At 38.9% G+C, this 22,162-nt stretch overlaps 1 pseudogene; it reads left to right on the forward strand.

The window, feature by feature from the left end:
• Positions 1-22,162, forward strand: part of LOC134326772 (zinc finger protein 850-like) — a 244,743-nt pseudogene that overhangs the window by 65,352 nt on the left and 157,229 nt on the right.

Here is a 22,162-nt window from a genome sequence, read left to right on the forward strand (position 1 = left end):
GGGAGCTGGGATTAGAGAACACACAAAAAACCTATATAAATAGGTGCTATGGTTAACTATTGCTGTGATGTGTAACTCTGTTGCAACACAGAGGTCAAAAGAGAAGGACAAATGCCAAAAGTTTATGAACACTTTTTTATTCTATCTATCAGTTCCCCTTTTTCAGGCCCAAAAGGCCTGATCTAAATAATAAAATTGTTTCTGGGCCTGGGAATGAGATTCATAACAGAGTTTTGGATACAGTGTAGAAGGCATGGTCCAAATAGGAGAATACACAGTATGATTAGCAGAATGGGTATGAAGGAGAAAAAAATCCAAGGACCCGAGCCTCCAGATAGATTAGTGAACCATTTATACCAAGAGTCATCAGCAAGGACTGGAACAGAAATAGAGTCCTTCATATGTTGAATAATATCGAAAACATTTTGATGATAATCAGGCACTTAAAAACAACATGAGGAATTCAGGACTTTACATACACCTCCTTTCTCTGCAAGGAGTAAATCTAGGGCCAATCTATTTTGTAGAATAGCTTGCCTAAGGGAGCTCATTTCTTCATTAATTAGGGTAAGGGCCTGCTCTGTCTGGTTAGCAAGAGTGAGGACCTGTCATGCCACAGCATTAATTTTGCGCACTGTCCAGGTGATACCTATATTTGCAATGATTGATAGGCCTATCCTTTCACCTGGAGTTGTCCAAGGGTCAGTGAGGCGGTATCCATTGAAACCTGAAGGCATGCTTTCTGTTGAACATTTAACTTTATGGGGTATGTGGGGTATAATTTTAATAGCACGGTATACAGAGGCCCCTGGCATCACCACAGCAGGGGTGCACCATCCATGCCATAAATGCCAGACAATACCTTTGTGAGTCATTGTGGGGAGCCGTAAGTGGGCATTAGTTCCACAAACCCACATGGCAGTGGAGATTCTAAAGGCTGGGGGAACCTCTACAATAGGAGCTCCAGTTATCTTGCCTGAAGCATTAGTTACCCAGGCCCACCTAAGGACCTAAGATTGTAACATTCACTGCACATAAAGTAGTGTGGCCTATAAGGCGACGTCTATATTTTGTGCCATTTATAGTAACTATGCCAGGTTGAGCACACAGGCACACTGATCCTTGAACTAGTCTTACATGAAAAAGCCCAGTAAAAGTATCAGGGGTGGATGGATTAGTGAAATCACTTAGAATATTACTAAAAATAAAAAGTCAGTATTAAATAAAGCATTATTTAGGTTTAGCAGAAACAAGACCTCTGGAGGTACCAAACAAGTGTGGGACTGTGACTGATATTGTCTTAGAAAGGAAGAGTTTAAAGGAACAGCTTCCCAATCTTGGGAAAGAGCGTGACAAACAAGGCATGAGGTATTAACGTGAGTATTCACTGAGGCTGTGAATCCTGTCAAAAACCCTGTCCGCGTCACAGCAAGCACGGTAGTAGGCGGCCCATAAGCAGCTTCTCCAACCTTCCTAGGATTTAGAGACTTCACTAAAACTAAATCACCATGTTGATATGGGTGTGTTGGGTTATCTGATGGAATAGGCAGAGAGACAGAAACTTTAGTATGTATATTAGACAATTTTTTAACCAACGCTGCAGCATAATCACAAGTCAGCATATCCAAGTCATCTGCAGAAAAAAGTTTGTTAGTTCCCTTTACCAACAGACAAGGAAATGGTTTGCCAAAGATGACCTCGAATGGAGAGAGTTTAGTGGTTGAACTTGGAGTCATTCTGATTTCAGCTAACACAGCAGGTAACAAATCAACCCAATTCTTACCTGTCTCTAACATGGCCTTAGTTAATCTTTCTTTAATAGTCCGGTTCATTCTTTCTACCATTCCAGATGATTGAGGATAATAAGGAATGTGAAAATGCCAATTGACCTGCAGGTATTTACATAACTTCTGAGTAACCCTAGAAGTAAACGGAGTACCCTGGTCACTGTCAATACATATAGGAAGTCCATATCTAGGAAAGATTTCCTGTGTCAATATTTTCACCACAGTCTCAGCCTTTTCTGTAGCAGTGGGAAAGGCTTCAACCCATTTGGAAATTCTATCCACAATGACTTAAACTGTAAATACTTAAACTGTCCACAAGATGGCATGTGTGTAAAGTCAATTTGCAAGTGTGTAAAAGGCTGCTCTGGTAAAGGTAAAGAATCATGTTTACCACATGTAGTTGTATTTTTTACTCTGGCACAAGTTAGACATTAACTTAGAAGCAAAGATGTAGATGAACTCACTTTTTCAATGCAAAACTGCTGTTCAATTAGCCCTACTACACCCCTCTTTGACACGTGAGACACTCCATGAAAGTGTTGCACGAGGAATGGCATAACAGAGGGAGGTAATGCAATACCCTAGTCAGGATCACGATTAATTCCATCAGAACCAGGAGAACAGTTATGTTTGGCCCAAAAGGTCAAATCATCTTGCATCGTGTGTAGGGTGTGCTTATAGGTAGGTAATATCCAAAAAGTGTGTCAAAAGTGGATGCTCCATTGGGGTAAATGTATCAGTAGAAGGAAAGGAGAGATTGTCTGCAACCAGCAGACCTTGAGCAGCCTCACATCGGCTAGAGCAGGCATGTCCAAAGTCCGGCCCGCGGGCCAATCACGGCCTGAGGTCGGATTTTATATGGCCCGCATCTTCTGTCTTAAATTGCATTACTTGTGGCCCCCCTAATGAGTGAGTCACCTTACTCTTGCGAACACATGGCGACAAAGCTGCACACCAAATAACCCACATTTTCCAGTCGGACCGTTTTAAGGGGTTTTTAGACTGAAAACTGCATAAATAAATTGTTAAATTCTATTGAATATCGACTGTTTCCTCTTAATGCCCACAATGCACATTTGGGCAGAAAGTAATTGGCCCCTCTAACATAGTCTCTGGCCCCCTAACTAACCCCCCACCTCACATGGTCCAGAACCGCCACTGTCGCCAGCACAGTCAGACAGAAAAAATTATAATTGATACTAATTCAAGATGTAAATTCCCCTTTTTACCAATTGGTGGCAGCAACACTGTAAGTACGCATTCATGAGAAGCAGCAAAATAGTGAATGAGACCTAAGCTGCGTCCGAAATCGCATACTTACAGAGTATGTACTAGATTGGAGGAAGTATGCACTACTCGGCCGGTAAAAAGGTACATACTTTCAGTACAGAAGTATGCAGCATGCACACAACACCGCTACGTACTACATCCGCCATCTTACCAACGTCAAGTGATGATGTGATGACGTAATATCACCATAGATACAGACTCATTACAAACCCCACTCGCCAATATTTTGGATATTTATCGTCTTTTTGTTATTTGTCTTTAAAAAAAATTATTTTATGTATCTTACTTACACTTGTAAACAGAGGACCGCTATCTTTCTTGTTTCTTATTCCGCTTCGAATGCCTACGCAGCTCCAGTTGCATTATGCGATACATTAGCAGACCGCAAGTGTGCATCGCTTGCATTCTCAAACATGGCTGCCCAATAAGTAGGTCATCCGGGTACTTCTCGCATACCTCTTTGTGTATACTATGTATTCGGACATACTAACCGCTCTCGCGTCCTCATTTCGCGTACTATTGAGTATGGAAGTATGCGATTTTGGACGCAGCTCTACTCATTGATATGACGTGATAAAAGCGACACAGGTTGTAGAAACAACGATTAACGGGAACAAAATTTAGCATGACGTATTGTACTTAAACAACGACTAAGAATTTGAGTGGTGGAGAGCACTTATGCCCAGTAATAATTTGGATAAACTCAGAGTTCCTGTGTCGTTCTTTTAGTACATAAATCCACGTTAAGCTTTATTTTTGTGAATGCGCCCTGTGTTTTATTTTAGTCAAGTCAACTTTATTTATATAGCGCTTTTTACAATAGACATTGTCTCAAAGCAACTTTACATAATCCAGGACCAACCAGATACAAAACCCCTGTTGAGCAAGCCGAGGGCGACTGTGGCAAGGAAAAACTTCCTGAAAATCACAGTAAGAGACTTTGGGAGGAACCAGACTCAGCAGGGCCCATCCTTCTTGGGTGGCCTGGAGGATACTTTAAATAAATACACGATTTACACAAAGCATACAAACACAGAATTAAATGATCTAAAAGTTATAACTGGTAATAAATAGATAAATAAATAAATAAATAATAGAGTTATTATTCGCTCTAGTCTTCAATAAAGTCTGTAGTGATTTCTTGTCATTCTTGGTGCAATTACTCCAGACCCGTCACATCCGTCAGGAGCAGCATCGTTGTCACGGCAGTCTCGACTTTTAATCCTTAACCTCGGCGGGTAAAAAGGTTTCCATCAGAATGCCTTTGGAGTAAAACAACAAAGAATGTAGTTAATAATGTACACTGCTAGTTGAGTAAAACAGTTTTACAGAGAGTTTTAGACTCCGGCAGCCCTAAATATTACAGCATAACTAAAAGGGAGAGCAAGCAGGTAACAAGGTCATGAAGGCTTTCACAGGACATCAGCGCCCACCTCTCCTACCCAAACCAGAGTGATTGGACAGGAGAGGCAGAACGACAGCAACCCAACATCCCTGATTACCACAAGTTTCTATGACCAAGAGCCCCCAAGCTCTGCGCCTTTGTCTATACTAATCAAAAGCCTGAGAAAATAAATATGTTTTCAGTCTAGACTTAAACATTGAGACTGTGTCCGAATCCCGAACAGAGGCAAGAAGATTATTCCAAAGTTGTGGAGCTTTGTAAGAAAATGCTCTTGCACCAGCTGTGGTCTTTTTAATTTTAGGAACTATAAGTAACCCTGCATCTTGTGAGCGAAGTGGACACGCTGGGTTGTAGTGATTAATAAGCTCACTCAGATACTGTGGAGCCAGACCATGTAGCGCTTTATAGGTTAGTAAAAGTATTTTGTAATCAATGCGGAATTTAACTGGCAGCCAGTGTAGAGATGATAGAACAGGAGTAATATGATCAGAAATATTACGCAAATGATAGAAAGCAACTGTAGTAATATTATTAACGTGTGTATCAAAGGAAAGATCTGAATCTCTCGTGACACCCAAGTTTTTTACATCTGGGCTGGGAGTAACAGAGAAAGTGTTTAGGTTTAGCACCAGGTTAGACAACTTGTCTCTTGCAGCTTTAGAGCCAACAAGTAAAACCTCAGTTTTATCTGAATTAAGTAAAAGAAAATTACACGACATCCAGTTTTTTATGTCGTTTACACAATCTTCTATCTTACTGATTGTGTCAGTATCATTTGGTTTGGCTGATATATACAGCTGTGTGTCATCTGCATAGCAGTGAAATTGTATGCCATGTTTATGAATAATTTCACCTAGTGGAAGCATATAGAGTGTAAATAATAGCGGTCCAAGTACTGACCCCTGTGGAACACCACACTCTACTTTTGTAGTTTCCGAGCATTTATTATTTACATAAACAAATTGAAAAATTTCAATCAGGATTTAGACCCAACCATAGTACCGAAACCGCATTAATTAGAGTAGTTAACGAGTTGTTAATGTTTTCTGATAATGGATGTGTCTCTTTTCTTGTTCTATTACATCTTAGTGCAGCGTTTGATACGGTTGATCATAACATTTTACTAGAGAGGCTAGAAAATACAGTAGGTGTTAAAGGACTCGCACTCTCTTGGTTTCAATCATATCTGACTGACCGCTCGCAATTTGTTTATGTAAATAATAAATGCTCGGAAACTACAAAAGTAAAGTGTGGTGTTCCACAGGGGTCGGTACTGGGACCACACTCTATATGCTTCCACTAGGTGAAATTATTCATAAACATGACATAAAATTTCACTGCTATGCAGATGACACACAGCTGTATATATCAGCCAAACCAAATGATACTGACACAATCAGTAAGATAGAAAATTGTGTAAACAACATAAAAAACTGGATGTTGTGTAATTTTCTTTTACTTAATTCAGATAAAACTGAGGCTTTACTTGTTGGCTCTAAAGCTGCAAGACAAGTTGTCTAACCTGGTGCTAAACTTAAACACGTTCTCTGTTACTCCCAGCCCAGATGTAAAAAACTTGGGTGTCACACTAGATTCAGATCTCTCCTTTGATACACAAATTAATAATATTACTAGAGTTGCTTTCTATCATTTGCGTAATATCTCTAAAATAAGAAATATACTATCTGTTAATGACGCCGAAAAACTGATCCATGCGTTTATAACTTCTCGGTTAGATTATTGTAATGCTCTTCTAACTGGATGCTCTGGTAGATCCATAAACAAACTAGAGTTAGTTCAAAATGCAGCAGCTCGAGTGCTAACTAGAACTAAAAAATTTGATCATATTACTCCTGTTCTATCATCTCTACACTGGCTGCCAGTTAAATTCCCAGCGCGTCCACTTCGCTCACAAGATGCAGGTTCATGGTCATAGAAACTTGTGGTGATCAGGGATGTTGGGTTGCTGTCGTTCTGCCTCTCTTGTCCGATCACTCAGGTTTGGGTAGGGGAGGTGGGCGCTGATGTCCTGTGAAAGCCTTCATGACCTTGTTACCTGCTCGCTCTCCCTTTTAGTTATGCTGTAATATTTAGGGCTGCCGGAGTCTAAAACTCTCTGTAAAACTGTTTTACTCAAATAGCATTGTACATTATTAACTACATTCTTTGTTGTTTTACTCCAAAGGCATTCTGATGGAAACCTGTTTACCCGCCGAGGTTAAGGATTAAAGTCGAGACTGCCGTGACAACGATGCTGCTCCTGCCGGATGTGACGGGTCTGGAGTAATTGCACCAAGAATGACAAGAACTCACTACAGACTTTTTTTTGAAGACTAGAGCGAATAACAACTCTATTATTATTTATTTCTTTATTTATTGCCAGTTATAACTTTTAGATCATTTAATTCTGTGTTTGTATGCTTTGTGTAAATCTTGTATTTATTTAAAGTATCCTCCAGACCACCCAAGAAGGATGGGCCCTGCTGAGTCTGGTTCCTCTCAAGGTTTCTTCCTGTAATTTTCAGGGAGTTTTTCCTTGCCACAGTCACCCTTGGCTTGCTCAAAAGGGGTTTTTGTATCTGTTGGTCCTGGATTTTGTAAAGTTGCTTTGAGACAATGTCTATTGTAAAAAAGCACTATATAAATAAAGTTGACTTGACACACTACTGCCTAAGACATCGACCTAGCTAACTCACACACCTCTTTAACATTACTCTTAGTAACCTCAGACTGCTGTAAACGAACATCATTAGTGCCGACGTGGATAACAATCTTCAAAAATCTACGATTAGCATTAGCCAGCACTTTCAGATTTGCTCAGATGTCAGGCGCCCTAGCCCCCGGAATACAAGTGACTATGGTTGCTGGTGTCTCTATGGGGGTTGCAATACGCACGTGTCGGAGCTGAGAGTCTCCTATAACCAGAGCACTTACATTAACAGGCTTCTCAGCGGGTAGGTCACTGAGTGGGGAAAACCTGTTGGACACGTGCAACTGAGATGGTCGGTGCTTTGCCCTACGACTATGTCACCGAGACGTCACCCAGTCGCCCCGCTGTGAGTGCTCTAATGCCGGAGTCTGGGGTTCTATAACTGAATTGCTGGCATTTGGGACTGCTACAGCTGAATCTAAGCCCTCACTAGTAGTAGTCTGTTCTAATGCCCGAATGCGCCCTTCTAACACTGAGATCTTCTCCGTCAGACTAACAACTAATCTACACTTATCACATATAAAGTTATCACTAAACACGGAGAAGGAATAACTGAACATGTTGCACTCGGCACAGGGATATAAAGCTCCTGCTGGGGCCATTATAATAACAGAGAAATGTACTTAGCTTTAGAGGATGAGTTGAAGTTGCTGTTTAAGTTGGATTCACCAGTGCTTCTGCTGGTAGTCACAGAAAAACGGCTTTAATTCTGGACGAAACAGGCGTTGATAAGCTGAAATACAAAAATTAACAACCAAACAAACACAAATGCGCTTCATTTCTGACAAAACTGCTGTAATTCTAAAGGAAAATGCGCTGGTGTACAAAATAAATAAACAGAACGCGGTTCCTACGGACAGAAAACGGTTATAACTCCCCACGAAACAAAGATGTTTAAGTGCTGAAGTACAAAAACAACCAAACACAAACGCGCTTCATGCAGACAGAAAGCGGTTTTAATTCTGGATGAATAAGATGTTTATGCGCAGAAGTACAAAACAAACAAAACCACGCTGTAAAAAAAAAAAGCGTAAAAAAACGATATTTTTCTGGCAGCAGGGGCGCCAGAAAATGCCTGTAAAAAAACGGGAACAAAACTGTAAAATTTAAAACGGAGATAAACTGTAAAAAAACGGTAATTATATTTACCATAATTAACATCTATCACTGTAATTTTACAGGAAATTGTCCTATAATTTCATGAAATCTTCTACTTTCAACATAATTAATTGTTAGAACAGTGTCATACACCTCTAAAAAAAATGAATAATTATCTTTATAAATAATAAAGAAAAGTTTAAGTACAGATAATTACTACTGTTATCACAAAAAATTTGCATATAAAACAAAAAAAACCATGTAATTTTACTTAGCAAAAGCCCAATTTTAAATTAACTGTCAGAGGTATTGCAAAAAAAATCTGTTAAATTGTCTTTTTTTTATTATTTAAATACATTAATAAACTGTCAAAATAAAAGCATTTTCTTTCTCTAAAACATAAGTTAACTGTACTTTTAAATTGTTATTCTTTATTTAAAAAATATACAAAATACAAAAATTCGAAGTAGGTTAAGATTTGTCTGCATAATACTTACACTGTTGGACATTTCTGTAATTTCTACAGTTATTAACCACATACCACACAGTAAAATACTGCAAATAGTTTTTACAGTACATAACAGTATTTTCCACTGCATCATGACAATTTTGCCTGATGCCAAATACTGAATACAGAGATTTACTGTATTTTTGACATTGAGGTAAATTACTGTAATTACCTTTGGCGCCAAACGATTTTATTGACAAGATTCAACCTAATTTTCAGTTGTGAGAGTTTTAAACTGACATTGTTTGCCTAACGGTTCAGCTTCGGAACCACCACATTATCTCAGGTTTTGCGGGAAGGAGTTTAGGAGAGGTGCGCACACAGAAACAGTTCGGCTCTGATGGATGGAGCCGCAGTAGAGCAGCAGGGGTGCTGACCCTTGAAGAGGATTGTTTACACCAAAACTGGGAACCAGCAAAAAATAAAGGTAAAGAGTCTACGACAGTTAGGACAATAAATTAACACTAGTCACGGTTATCGGGTCTGTTGTGCACTATAGGAGCGTTAGCATTACTTGTGGGCAACTTTTTTCCAAAGTAAAACAAGTAAATGTTCCATTGTACAAATGACTGTGAGTTTCATGTTTAAAAGCTACGTTAGTCAGGTTAGGTGAAATTTACGACACGACAGCGCTAGCATAGTAGCTAATCTCCTGCGACGCTGTAAACTGTGACATCGTTTAACAGTCGCCACAGGATCCTTACAAAACATTGTATTTTTCAGAAAGATTAGATTTATTTTGAGGATACTGTATTGAATTGAATAGAACTGTTAAAGATGATCTTTCTGTGATTACAGGTGAACAATGCTGAATGGATTGTTAAGGGAAAAGAACAAAGCAGGTTGAGAAGTGGTTTACCTCGCTGCGTTTGCTACCCAGGGTCTACCTAGGAACACGGTTCATTTCATGTTAAGTCGGGTATGTGAGTCGACAGTGTTGAGTGGAGTTTTATACCAAAACTTCTGTGTTTCTGTAACCCTGCATTTCTGAAGCTCTTGTGTTATTTCTAATGTAACTTTATCTAGATTCATTGTTCATTGTTGTACTATGCATTCAATACTGAATAATTTAACAGTAAAAGTGTTTTTCTGTAATATGAATTAACACCTACTACCCCTAAATTACAGAATAAAAGCTCTACAGTGTGGGTATAGTAATAAAGAATAAAATATAAACGTAGAAATATAACATAGAAACGTAAATTTTTATACAAAAAAGGTTGTAGTCGTTACCATGTCACTTGCACTACTCACTATTTTACATAATAGTCTTACAGCAGTGATAAATCATACAAAGTCCTACAGCATGAGTATAAAAATTAAGAATGAAATATAGACATTTTTCATTGCAATTTACATTGCTTATTACATTAAAATGTACGTTTAGATTTCTTTTACACGATATGTATTTGACTGTACCTGTACTGTAGGACTTAATACAGTTGTGGTGAATGGTACATGTAATACAGAACTATTACCGGGTTTTATACACTTTTGAGAGGCAGATAAAGCTCACAGTCACGAAATAGCGTTAAATAAAAATAAACAGAAAGACTTTTAATAACAGCGCTTTTAAACAATTTAGGTACATACCCAAGGCTAAGTTAAAAACATATTAGATTGTAGTTTGTGCTTTGTTTACTGCAGAGTCAGTTCGTGCAGGTTTTTTCGCTTTTGAATGTTTATTAGCCGAGAACGAGATGAAAGAAACTCGAATGTCAGGCCGAGTGTCCAATATGTCCACTATAAAACTAGCAGGGTTAAACGCATTAACACATTAACTAGCAGACAACACGCAGCAAACATCCACCATAATACCCACAGCAACACTAATAAGGAAGTTATAACGTGAGTTATGATGTTCTGATCCAACTACACTGAAACTTTGTTTACGCTTCATGCTGCTCTAAAAACAAGCTATTTTGATTGGTCGGTAATTACGTCTATCTCCCCAGTAGTCCCGCCCCCTGTGCCCCTAAGCCCCGCCCCTGCTGCTACAGGTACAGATCAGTTTTGCAACACGCTGACTGAGATATTTGTTGCAAAACTCGTGGCGGGCAGATTTGAAACTGTGCTGCAATGTTTTTATTCTCATATCGAAAATAAAAGTACAAATTTATTTTTTACAGGTACAAATCTTTTTTACAGTTACAAATTTATTTTTTACAGGTACAAATCTTTTTTACAGTTACAGATTTATTTTTTACAGGTACAAATCTTTTTTACAGTTACAGATTTTATTTTTACAGATGATAATTTTACAGATTTTTTTTTACAGTTACAAATTAATTTTTTACAGCTACAAATCTTTTTCACAGTTACAGATTTTTTTTTTACAGGTACAAATTTTACAGATTTCGTTTTCACAGGTGCAAAACTTTTGCTACATATTTACGTCCATAGGTCCATGGCTTCAGCTCCGTCAACTCTAGTCACATAGATCCTCAGAACAGTCTCCTCAATCACCAGTTCAGTTGCAGCCATATCACCATCCTACAATGGAACAGAGGGGGAAAATCACTTTCTTAAACTTAACAGTACACAAATTTCCATTTAGGACTTAACATATCTGACATCTCACTTCAACCTTTATTTTAACTCAGACGTACATTGGCCCGAAAAGATGGGGTGGTTGCTGTAACAACTCAGAGGAAACTTGTGCTTACCTTCACCCTCCTAGCGCTGATGGTATTGCGTGATTGGGGGAATCCTAAATTATAGATGAAATTGGATACTATTAAAATTATATATAAATAAAAAATTACTAAAGAAAACTAAAGGAAATCAAAATCAGCAAGACAAATATTTATAAAGAAATTACCAGCTTAAATAAGAAAATAGACATAAAATACATTACAAAAAAGTAAGTAAAAGAACCAAACAATAATAAATAATAAGAATTTCCACATTTTTTTCTTCTTCACTTAATCTAAACTTAACTCAGTGTTCAGTCAAAAGTAGCTCAATATTCTTCAATTTAGAATAAAATGTAGAAAAAAAATTACCAGTAAAAGGTCAGTCCAACTGCAACTACACATTTCCAACCATCTGTAAACAGAAGATACAAGACATCAATTATTTTGTTGTAAATAACTAAAATATTATTTCTATAGTAAAGACTTTAACATTACAAATTAATTGATTATCCAATACTGTTCACATGTGTGTGCTTTCCAGGATAAGTCACAAAACTCAGGTTTGTAATGATACTAAGATTACAGAATCACTTTGTTTTTAGTTTGTGCAGAACGTGAGCGCCAAATGAAAAGCCGTTCCTCTCAGGCTCGAGCTGCCTGCTCACATCTTAGGTAGCTAGGTTGTGTCCATGTTTTTTAATGCACTGGCACCGCAAATATTACACATCTTTTTATTTCCTACCTTCTTCTAATATACTTCCGTATGAAGTAATTTAAGCCATTTTTACCTTTCGGGAAAGAATCTTACTGCCACAAGTTGAGAATACTGGCTGTTGAACTTGACTAGCTTAGCACCAGCTAGCACCACGGCAGTGCAACGTTATCACACATAGCGCAGCCGGACTTAATATACAGTCAGCCAACGGCAATCTATTAAAATCTGCCTCAAGACTTTAATATGATTCACAGAAACCCTGGAAAGATGTTAATAAATAAATCACTATAAGCAGGTCCGCCGTTAGCGTTAGCATTAGCACGCGCGAATTAGCGTTAGCTATTTTAAACAAATAAAGCATGCACAACAATAAAACTTGAATATTATTCAACTAAAGAGCTATATTAAACAATATAATAAGATAAACATCATGACTAGAATGCAATTAGACATATGGAAAAAGATTTTGTAAAGCTTCACATTACCTGAGATGCCATTGAAGCACAATGCGCCTTCACGATGTATTGCGCAATCTCCGGTGCGTCATATCCGGTTTCACCTGATAAACTTATTAGGCTTGTTCGAGATGAACTGCACCTCGCCTTGGTGGTCAGCGAGAGCTGCCGGTTGCAGTTGGGGGAGGAGGTTAAAAGAAAGCCGTCAAGTCGGACAGTCGCCACCTGCAACCCACGTGAGCTACAGCGGATCTCGCGGTGTTTGCGTTCTTCGTGTCTGATGAAGTGAATGCAGTAGAAATCGCTCTGCTTTTGCGTGAAATCGAACTAAACATTCTTGATCATTGAGCAGGTTAAACCCAGCGTTTGTTTTCCAAATCCATAGTGGTGAATATACAGTAGATGACCATAAAGTGTCAAACTAAGGGTGTGTTCGAAAACCTAGGGAGCTGCCTTGCTGTCTTACTGTCTACATAGGCAGCTGACTTAGTAGAGAGGATTCTAATAAGTCAGTGACTTAAAAGTCGGGTTTAGCATTTCGCGTTTAGCATTTAGCATCTCGCCATTAAAACCAATAAACTGAGGTAGCACAGCACGCTACCGTCAATAACATCTCCCTTCATGTACCGATAACGGTTAAATTTCCTGACAAGCCCGAACTTGCAAATAAAAACACTCGGTACAAGTTTATACAAGTTAAAAATCAGTAATATTTTATTTACGTTTGAAAATAACTCCATTAGTTTCTCCGCCCTGTCAGCCATGAATGCTGGGATTGTCTTGATCACTAAGGCAGCGTCCGATGCTCACTCGTTCTTGAGCCAAAATAACATTGAAATAATAAGATGGCCTCAGAAGTGTGGATTTTAAGGCATCTAGGATTTCGAACAGCCTCCTTCTCGGGAGCGCGCACAGGATGACGTAAAATGCTGCCTATGTAGACAGCACACTAGCTTTTCGAACACACCCAAGTTTCTGTAAAATCTGTAAATAAATATAGTTTTACTCATCATTCATTTATCTTGTAGATTGGTGAAAAAGAAAAGTTCTAACAAACATGTTATCAAAAACATATTTATGTTATTGAATAGATTAAAATATTTGTCTACAACAATTTAAATGAATAGACCTAAACTAAGTAGCCTATTTTTCAAGACTGTTTATTGAAACATTTCACATGAAAACGTGTGAATACATAATTCCAAATATACGGTTTGTTCAAGGTAGAATTAGTGAATATGATAAACAATGTACGTAAAAGTGTTCTAGAAATAATCAGATGGAAATTATAAAGTGCACTCAATCAGACCTTAATCATTATGGTTGTGTATATGGTAAATAGACTGCAATTATATTGTGTCAAAGTGGCTTAAAGTCCAAACTGTCTAATTATATTGTCTACGTAAGGACTTAATCACATTTACCCTTCTTTAGGCTTGTTCCAAAAATACATTTTGTAGAGGATGTTGTCCTCTTCTATAGTCTCTCAGAATTTAGAGGTCATTTCAGACTCTCCAAAGGACAAGTGGAGGTACGATATGATAACCTTCTATTCTCTCACTTACTATGTAGGATCTTATAAGCACCATTGGCCCCGTCTATATGAATCCACAGCTGACAAAATTGCCACTGACAAAGAGTGTCCTAGCCTGTCTATGGACACTGTTGAACCAGGAGTCATATATATAGGGGTATTTCAGACAGATTCAATATCACAAAATCCACTCTTGCCAAACATCTCCATGAGTTTTGTACTCTGGTAAATACACACATGGCACACCACATTTCCTGGCCTTTAGGACAAACCCTGCACAATTCTTTGTTAGGCTTTCAAGCAGCTGGATTTCCAAACACTATCTGTGCAGTAGATGGATGCCACATTCATATTCAGAAGCCACACTGTGACAACCCCCTGTCATATTTTAACAGGAAACAGTTCTATTCTATCATTCTCACTGGATTTTGTGACAGTCACCGGCAGTTCACCCACATCAGCGTGGGTCATCCTGGTAGCTGGCATGATGCCAGAGCCTTTCGCCTCACAGAGGTTGCTCTTCTTTTGGAAGAAGATCCCCTGTCCATGGTCCCACAAGGGATGTATATAATTGGGGATTCAGCCTACCCTCTATTGCCCCAACTGATGAGGCCTTACAGAGACAATGGGCACTTGACAGCTAGGCAGAAGCGCTTTAATAGAAAACTAAACACTGGCCGTGTGGTCATTGAGCATGCCTTCGGCAAAGTTTAGGAGACTCCGATGCCTGCACATGAGGAATGTCCAGTCCATCAGCTCAGCAGTGTCTGTTGCATTCTACACAGTGTTTGCTTGGAGCCAGGAGACCATGGCGATGATGTGCAGGATGAAGAGGATGATGAACAGCATTCACTACAACCTCACAACCAAGATGTAATTCATTGTAGAGACATAATAAAAAAATGTTTTTGTGTCATCTTTAACTTCATGCCTTTTGGAGATAATTTTATCTTCAACTTGCTTAACTGTTCACAGTAACAGTAATTTTGACCGGGGTGCCCAAATGTTGGCATGCCACTGTATTTTATAGATGCATTGTTAAACAGTAAACTTCAGTATGCTCACCAATGTGGCCAGTATGAGTCACTACCCAGCTAGCCTTGTAATTGTGGCCCACTTCCGGCGCAGCTCCTGTCAGCCGAGCCTGCCGCATCTGGTTCAGTGCCGGCAGTCCGTGTCGGCTCTGACTCTTTTTGAATGACTGCCCAGAATCGGGCAGAATACACTGGCCCAAATCCGGATGCCAGATCTCCGCCGACTCTCCCATAACTGGGCCGGAATAGCCCCCGCAACACTACGATACCATTTATTTACCGTTTTCTTCTCCTTTCACATCCGCATAGATAAAATAGTAGATTTATGCTACAGATTAACTACAGATTGTGCAGCAGAAAGTATTTTATTAAGATAACTGCAGCAAGTAATTAATAATAATCAGAATATTATAAATAAGACGAATTATAAAAGTGAACCAAAATGACATCTATATGAATATTAAATATAGAAAATAACATAATTGCATATAAGAATAATAATTATAAAAGTGAACAATATATATACGTATATATACAGGGGTTGGACAAAATAACTGAAACACCTGGTTTTAGACCACAATAATTTATTAGTATGGTGTAGGGCCTCCTTTTGCGGCCAATACAGCGTCAATTCGTCTTGGAAATGACATATACAAGTCCTGCACAGTGGTCAGAGGGATTTTAAGCCATTCTTCTTGCAGGATAGTGGCCAGGTCACTACGTGATGCTGGTGGAGGAAAACGTTTCCTGACTCGCTTCTCCAAAACACCCCAAAGTGGCTCAATAATATTTAGATCTGGTGACTGTGCAGGCCATGGGAGATGTTCAACTTCACTTTCATGTTCATCAAACCAATCTTTCACCAGTCTTGCTGTGTGTATTGGTGCATTGTCATCCTGATATCTCTGTGTTCACTCCACTCCACAAGCTCCACGATCTTCCAACCAGCTGCTCTTACCTATTCCACGCTCTCAAAATGAGGTTCAAGGGTGACAGTCTTCCACTTTTCATAAAGGAGTCCCACACAATAGATGCATTTAAGTTAAATTTGAAAAGTAATTTGTTTGTTTTTTTGGCATTTGAGTCCATTTGTGGTTTTATTTGATTTACATGTTTATATGTTGGTGCGTATGTATGTTGTTTTGTATGTATGTTAATTATTTGTTAAATGTTGCATAGTTGAGTGGTATTTATAACTGATTTTAATGTACAGCACTTTGGTTGACACACGTTGTCTTTTAAATGTGCTATAAAAATAAAGGTGACTTGACTTGACTTGACTTGATACACGGCACCGCCATTGGATGCACATGGTCCTCCAGAATGGTTCGGTAGTCCTTGGCAGTGACGCGCCCAAGGGAATGCCATGATATGGCAGCCCAAACCATCACTGATCCACCCCCATGCTTCACTCTGGGCATGCAACAGTCTGGGGGGCTTCTCCACACCGTAACTCTCCCGGATGTGGGGAAAACAGTAAAGGTGGACTCATCAGAGAACAATACATGTTTCACATTGTCCACAGCCCAAGATTTGCGCTCCTTGCACCATTGAAACCGACGTTTGGCATTGGCACGAGTGACCAAAGGTTTGGCTATAGCAGCCCGGCCGTGTATATTGACCCTGTGGAGCTCCCGACGGACAGTTCTGGTGGAAACAGGAGAGTTGAGGTGCACATTTAATTATGCCGTGATTTGGGCAGCCGTGGTTTTATGTTTTTTGGATACAATCCGGGTTAGCACCCGAACATCCCTTTCAGACAGCTTCCTCTTGCGTCCACAGTTAATCCTGTTGGATGTGGTTTGTCCTTCTTGGTGGTATGCTGACATTACCCTGGATACCGTGGCTCTTGATACATCACAAAGACTTGCTGTCTTGGTCACAGATGCGCCAGCAAGACGTGCACCAACAATTTGTCCTCTTTTGAACTCTGGTATGTCACCCATAATGTTGTGTGCATTGCAATATTTTGAGCAAAACTGTGCTCTTACCCTGCTAATTGAACCTTCACACTCTGCTCTTACTGGTGCAATGTGCAATTAATGAAGATTGGCCACCAGACTGCTCCAATTTAGCCTTAAAATGACAGGTGTTTCAGTTATTTTGTCCAACCCCTGTATATCCGGAAACCGGAGCACCCGGATGAAACCTACGCGGACACGGGGAGAACATGCAAACTCCACACAGAAAGGACCCAGACCGCCCCACCTGGGGATCAAACCCAGAACCTTCTTGCTGGATCTTGTGACCTTGGCTGATGATCTACGCCGGCTGTTAGATGCTGCAGAGTAGTGTTCATAGTTTTTACTCATGTATGAGAGGTGAATAAGCAAATGTGGCTCAGTGATGGTAGTGGACACTTGAATATCTACAAAAAATACAAGGGACAATTTTTGGGTTATAAAATTATATACGATCAGCCATAACATTAAAACCACCTCCTTCTGCAATTTCCCTCTGGGATCAAGAAAGTATTCTGATTCTGGTTGTATGTATACTCTTTTTCTATAAGCTCCATAACCATATAGTTTACTAACTATTTACGGACTTTCCCTATGGGATTAATAAAGTTATCTATCTATAGAAGCACTTTGTAGCTCTACAGTTCCACTGTCGTCCATCAGTTCCACTGCATAGTTTGTTAGCCCTCTTTTACCTTATTCTTCAATGGTCAGGACTCCCAGGATCACCACAGATCAGGTATTATTTAGGTGGTGGATGATTCTCAGCACTGCAGTGACACTGACATGGTGGTGGTGTGTTAGTGTGTGTTGTGCTGGTATGAGTGGATCAGACTTCAAATACCATGTCCACTTACTGTCCACTCTTAAATTATACACACCTGCTTTGTTGGTCCACCTTGTGGATGTAGTCAGAGATGGTAGGTCGTCTGTTGCTTATTATTGTACAGTATTACTATTATTGTTGTTGTTGTTCTTGTTGCTTATTGTAGCTTTTAAGTTAACGTTATCCACAGTATTCAGTGAGCTTCAATTATTTAGCGGCTGTTGTCTAATGCTAGAAACTGTTAGCCTTTTAGCTAACTACCTGAAGTGTTTCAGTTCAGACTACCAGTTAACCTGAAACTCACTAGATAACATTACCTAACAGTTTCCATTTCCAAATTGTTCTCTATCTTAATCCAAAACTCATTAATAGACTTTCTGCTTACTTTTTGCTAAGTAAAAAGTTGTTAAGATTAAACGTGCACCGTAGCGAGCCAGGCGGCGATCGGTCTGCGCAGCACCGGGTTAAGTCGAACAAGCCTATTGTGATCAGTACCGTAAAACTTTATTAAGTAGAAATAGCGCGACTGAGCAAGTCCAGAAGATCTAAAACAAATGCAGCACCCAGATTCACCCTCAAAAAGCTTCATAAATCTCTTTTCTAACAAGAAAACTCAATAAAACACAAGAACACAACAAGAACTCAGCACGTTTTCTCCACTCAAATGATCCACAGGTGAGTTTAATAACAAGCAGCAGAAACAGCGTCCTGTAATAAGAGTCCCAATACCGCTAGATCCCACTGTCACTCTGTTCATTGTAGTGCTGCTGGGTCCTAGTGCCCTATAGTTCACCTACCATACTGCGCTCCATGTGTCTCCTACATGCAGTGACCCACAGTAATACTCAGTATGAGCAGAAAGACGCGACTAACTTACACTTTTACATTTAGTTCTTATTGCTATATTTAAAATTGTGTTTGTTTGTGAACTGTGAATTAGTTCTTAATCTGGTCGTGATGTTAGCAAAGTTCTGATGTGCTGCTTAAGCCTGACTAGTTCAGTCGGTAGAGCATGAGAATCTTAATCTCAGGGTCGTGGGTTCGAGCCCCACGTTGGGCGACTATCTTCATTTAACATCTACTGAAACCAAAATAACGTTCTTCCACTTTGGACAGCCGGTCTCCGTTGACTTATCAGGTGGATATTTGTGCTTGTAGGACTGTCGTTTACTGAATGTTTTCAGTTACTTATTTCCACTATTCTGTGGAGCTACACGTTGTTGCGTTTGATCAACAGACAGGTTGTGCAATAAAAGTCACTCGTCCCTGGGTGGCCTCAAACCACCAACCTTTCGGTTAACAGATAAAAAGAGAACTGCTGTGTAATTTAGTGAATTCTTGCACTGCACATGGCAGAAGACTAAAAGAAATTTAGACCGTGTAGAATAAAAGTATTAGGAAAGTATGAGGTTAAAAGCTTTTATTTATTCTTAAAAGAAAAATACTGTACATGAACCTCAGTCATCTCACACAAGATCTGTTCTGCTCAACAACAGTAAAGCTCTCCATCGTTTCTGTGTGGCAGTTCCATAACTGAAGGGCTGTCAGTGTAGAATCAGGTATGTGATCCTATTGACCTGGACTTCAAACGTTGTCTCTGACAAGTGTGAGATCTGTGTACTTTGGTCAGTGGAAGTGGTTTTATAGCTTTATAAAAAAATTTTACTTACTTACTATTTCCATTCTTGCAGGAGTGTGGGTTTACCTTCCACTTCAATAGTGAGGCGTTGTCCAGCCCTGCTACACAAACTGTCATTTTTGTCCCTGTTAAAAACTTCAGCTTAGTTAAAGCAAATAAAGACACATTTCAAATGTTCATCTTTTATTACAGGTTTAAAGTTGCATAAAACAAATGTTTGTACAAATAATATAAAACCAAAGTACAAAATAAACATTTCACTTATTTTAATTTATTTTAATTTCTAGCACCACTAGAACATTACAACACTACAACATTTTAACCTCAATTTAAAAGTCAGTTGAATGTGTTTTACTGTAGTAAGAATGAAAGTATGAGCTGATCTTTGTCTCATTGTGTAGCTTTGATGAAGAAAAAGCCGCTGGGTCAGTGTGTAACAGGAGGTTTGGAGTGAAGGTGGGTGTGTGTGGATGAAAGCTTCCAAGATCGGGTGTTCTCAGGGTGGTGTGGCCGTAAGCGAGAGACGCTGTAAACAAGCTGCTTCTTATAGACATCCGTCGTTCAGCCTTTCACTCCGCTGTGTGTCGTCTTTTACTTTCTCTGTTCTACACGCAGCTTTTCAAATAAAAGATCCTGAAACAGAGACAAAACACACAGAGAACCACACACACCGCTCAGCTGCTGCTGCTGATCCTCTTTCACCTGCATTTAGTACAAAACACCACAACAAATCATCTGGATTCAACCATTCTTGTTTTTTTTATTGAGGTAGCTTTGCTAGAGAAGAGATTTTTGAAGCCCTTTTGAGGTTAAAACTGAGAGCTGGATTTGCTTTACATCTTTTTTTTTTCTTCTGGAATTTAAAAAAGCTGGGTCGCTCTATCTGTACTGCAAATTTTAGTGCGCATTTAAACTCTGTTTTACGGTATGCTTAACGTTTTAGTGCGCATCTAAACCTTAGTAATTGTATTAAATAGTAACATTTAATAGTAACACTTCAAATACTAAAAGGTCTGTATTTCACTTCTACTCTTTTCTGTTTTTTCCTCTCCTGTTTTCTTCTCCTCTCCAATCTTCTTTATTAACGATATATATTATATATTAACAATTTAGTCTTTTAATTCTCTTATGATTTATGAATAGAATTTCAGGTTACATGAAGAACTATCTTTAACTATTACCCACCCAGTCCTTTACATACACTTTCTATTGTCACTTCAGCTCAAGCCTACATACAAATACATGGACCGTGAGTTTAGTCCCATTTAACAACCATGGACACATTTGCTGACATCAGATTCAAAACCAAACTCTCATCACACAGAGGACTCGGATGGAATTTACAGTTTAACAAATACATTTATTCATCAATAAAGAAACACTTGTCTCCTGACCTCTGAATTGGTCTTGGTCAGTTGGTCACCTCCATGATAAGAAAACACCTGAACTACCACAATAGAATTTATTTATTTTTAAATGTAATTTTAATGTCTGTATTAGGATTTATATGAACTGTGTTTTATGCACTAGAAGATGGTGGGATAATTAAATGTAAATATGAGTATTTCTTTTAACAAAGGAGTTTAGCTACCACTAATTTGGTCTATAGATAAACACAAAGAACAAAGACTCATGATGATAGAACAATGCAACACTGTTCAGTCCACAGCCCTCCATTCACACCTTCTCATGTACATTCTGGTTGAGGACGGTTCAGTATTTGCTAAGTGGAAATCATCTAAAGACTAGAATTTTGGAGTGTAGACCTAGAAGTGTTAAAGTAAGAGGCTATTCATTTATGAAAACTTAGCATTCATAATATGAAGAATTTATGCAAACACCATAAAGACCAGGGTAAAATTCTTCCACTTGAAAGTAAAAGTTGTTCTGTGTTTATTAAAGTAGATTAAACTTGAATAAAGAACAAAAACAGATTCAGATCTGAGGTTGGTACATTACACCACATTACATTTGATGATTAATGATCAACTTCTGTGTGACCATACTGGTGTCTGTTAAAAATGCTGCTTCCAGTGAAACTTCATCTGCACTATAAGCAGCAGTATGAGTCATCCTCTAATGTGAATGCGCTGTTGTGGTGTACTTAAAGGATATTCTTTTCACTAAAGTTTTTTTCAAACAGTAAACGGTGATATGACCTCTCTCCTGTGTGAATGCGCTGGTGTTGTTGGAGAACATAATATGCAATAAAATACTTCCCACACTCTTAACAGTGATGTAGTTTTTCTATGTGAATACGCTGATGCCGTTTGAGACTATTTTCATGAGCAAAAATCTTTCCACACTCTGAGCAGTGATACGGTTTCTCTCCTGTGTGAATACGCTGGTGTTTTTGAAGGGCACTACTTTGAGTAAAACTCTTTCCACACTCAGTGCAGTAATACGGTTTCTCTCCTGTGTGAATACGCTGGTGGTTTTGAAGGGTACTATGTTCAGCAAAACTCTTTCCACACTCAGTGCAGTAATATGGTTTCTCTCCTGTGTGAACACGCTGGTGTTTTTGAAGGATACCCTGTTGAGCAAAACTCTTTCCACACTCTGAG

This window comes from Trichomycterus rosablanca, chromosome 14 (assembly GCF_030014385.1).
Source record: "Trichomycterus rosablanca isolate fTriRos1 chromosome 14, fTriRos1.hap1, whole genome shotgun sequence".
NCBI lineage: Eukaryota > Metazoa > Chordata > Actinopteri > Siluriformes > Trichomycteridae > Trichomycterus > Trichomycterus rosablanca.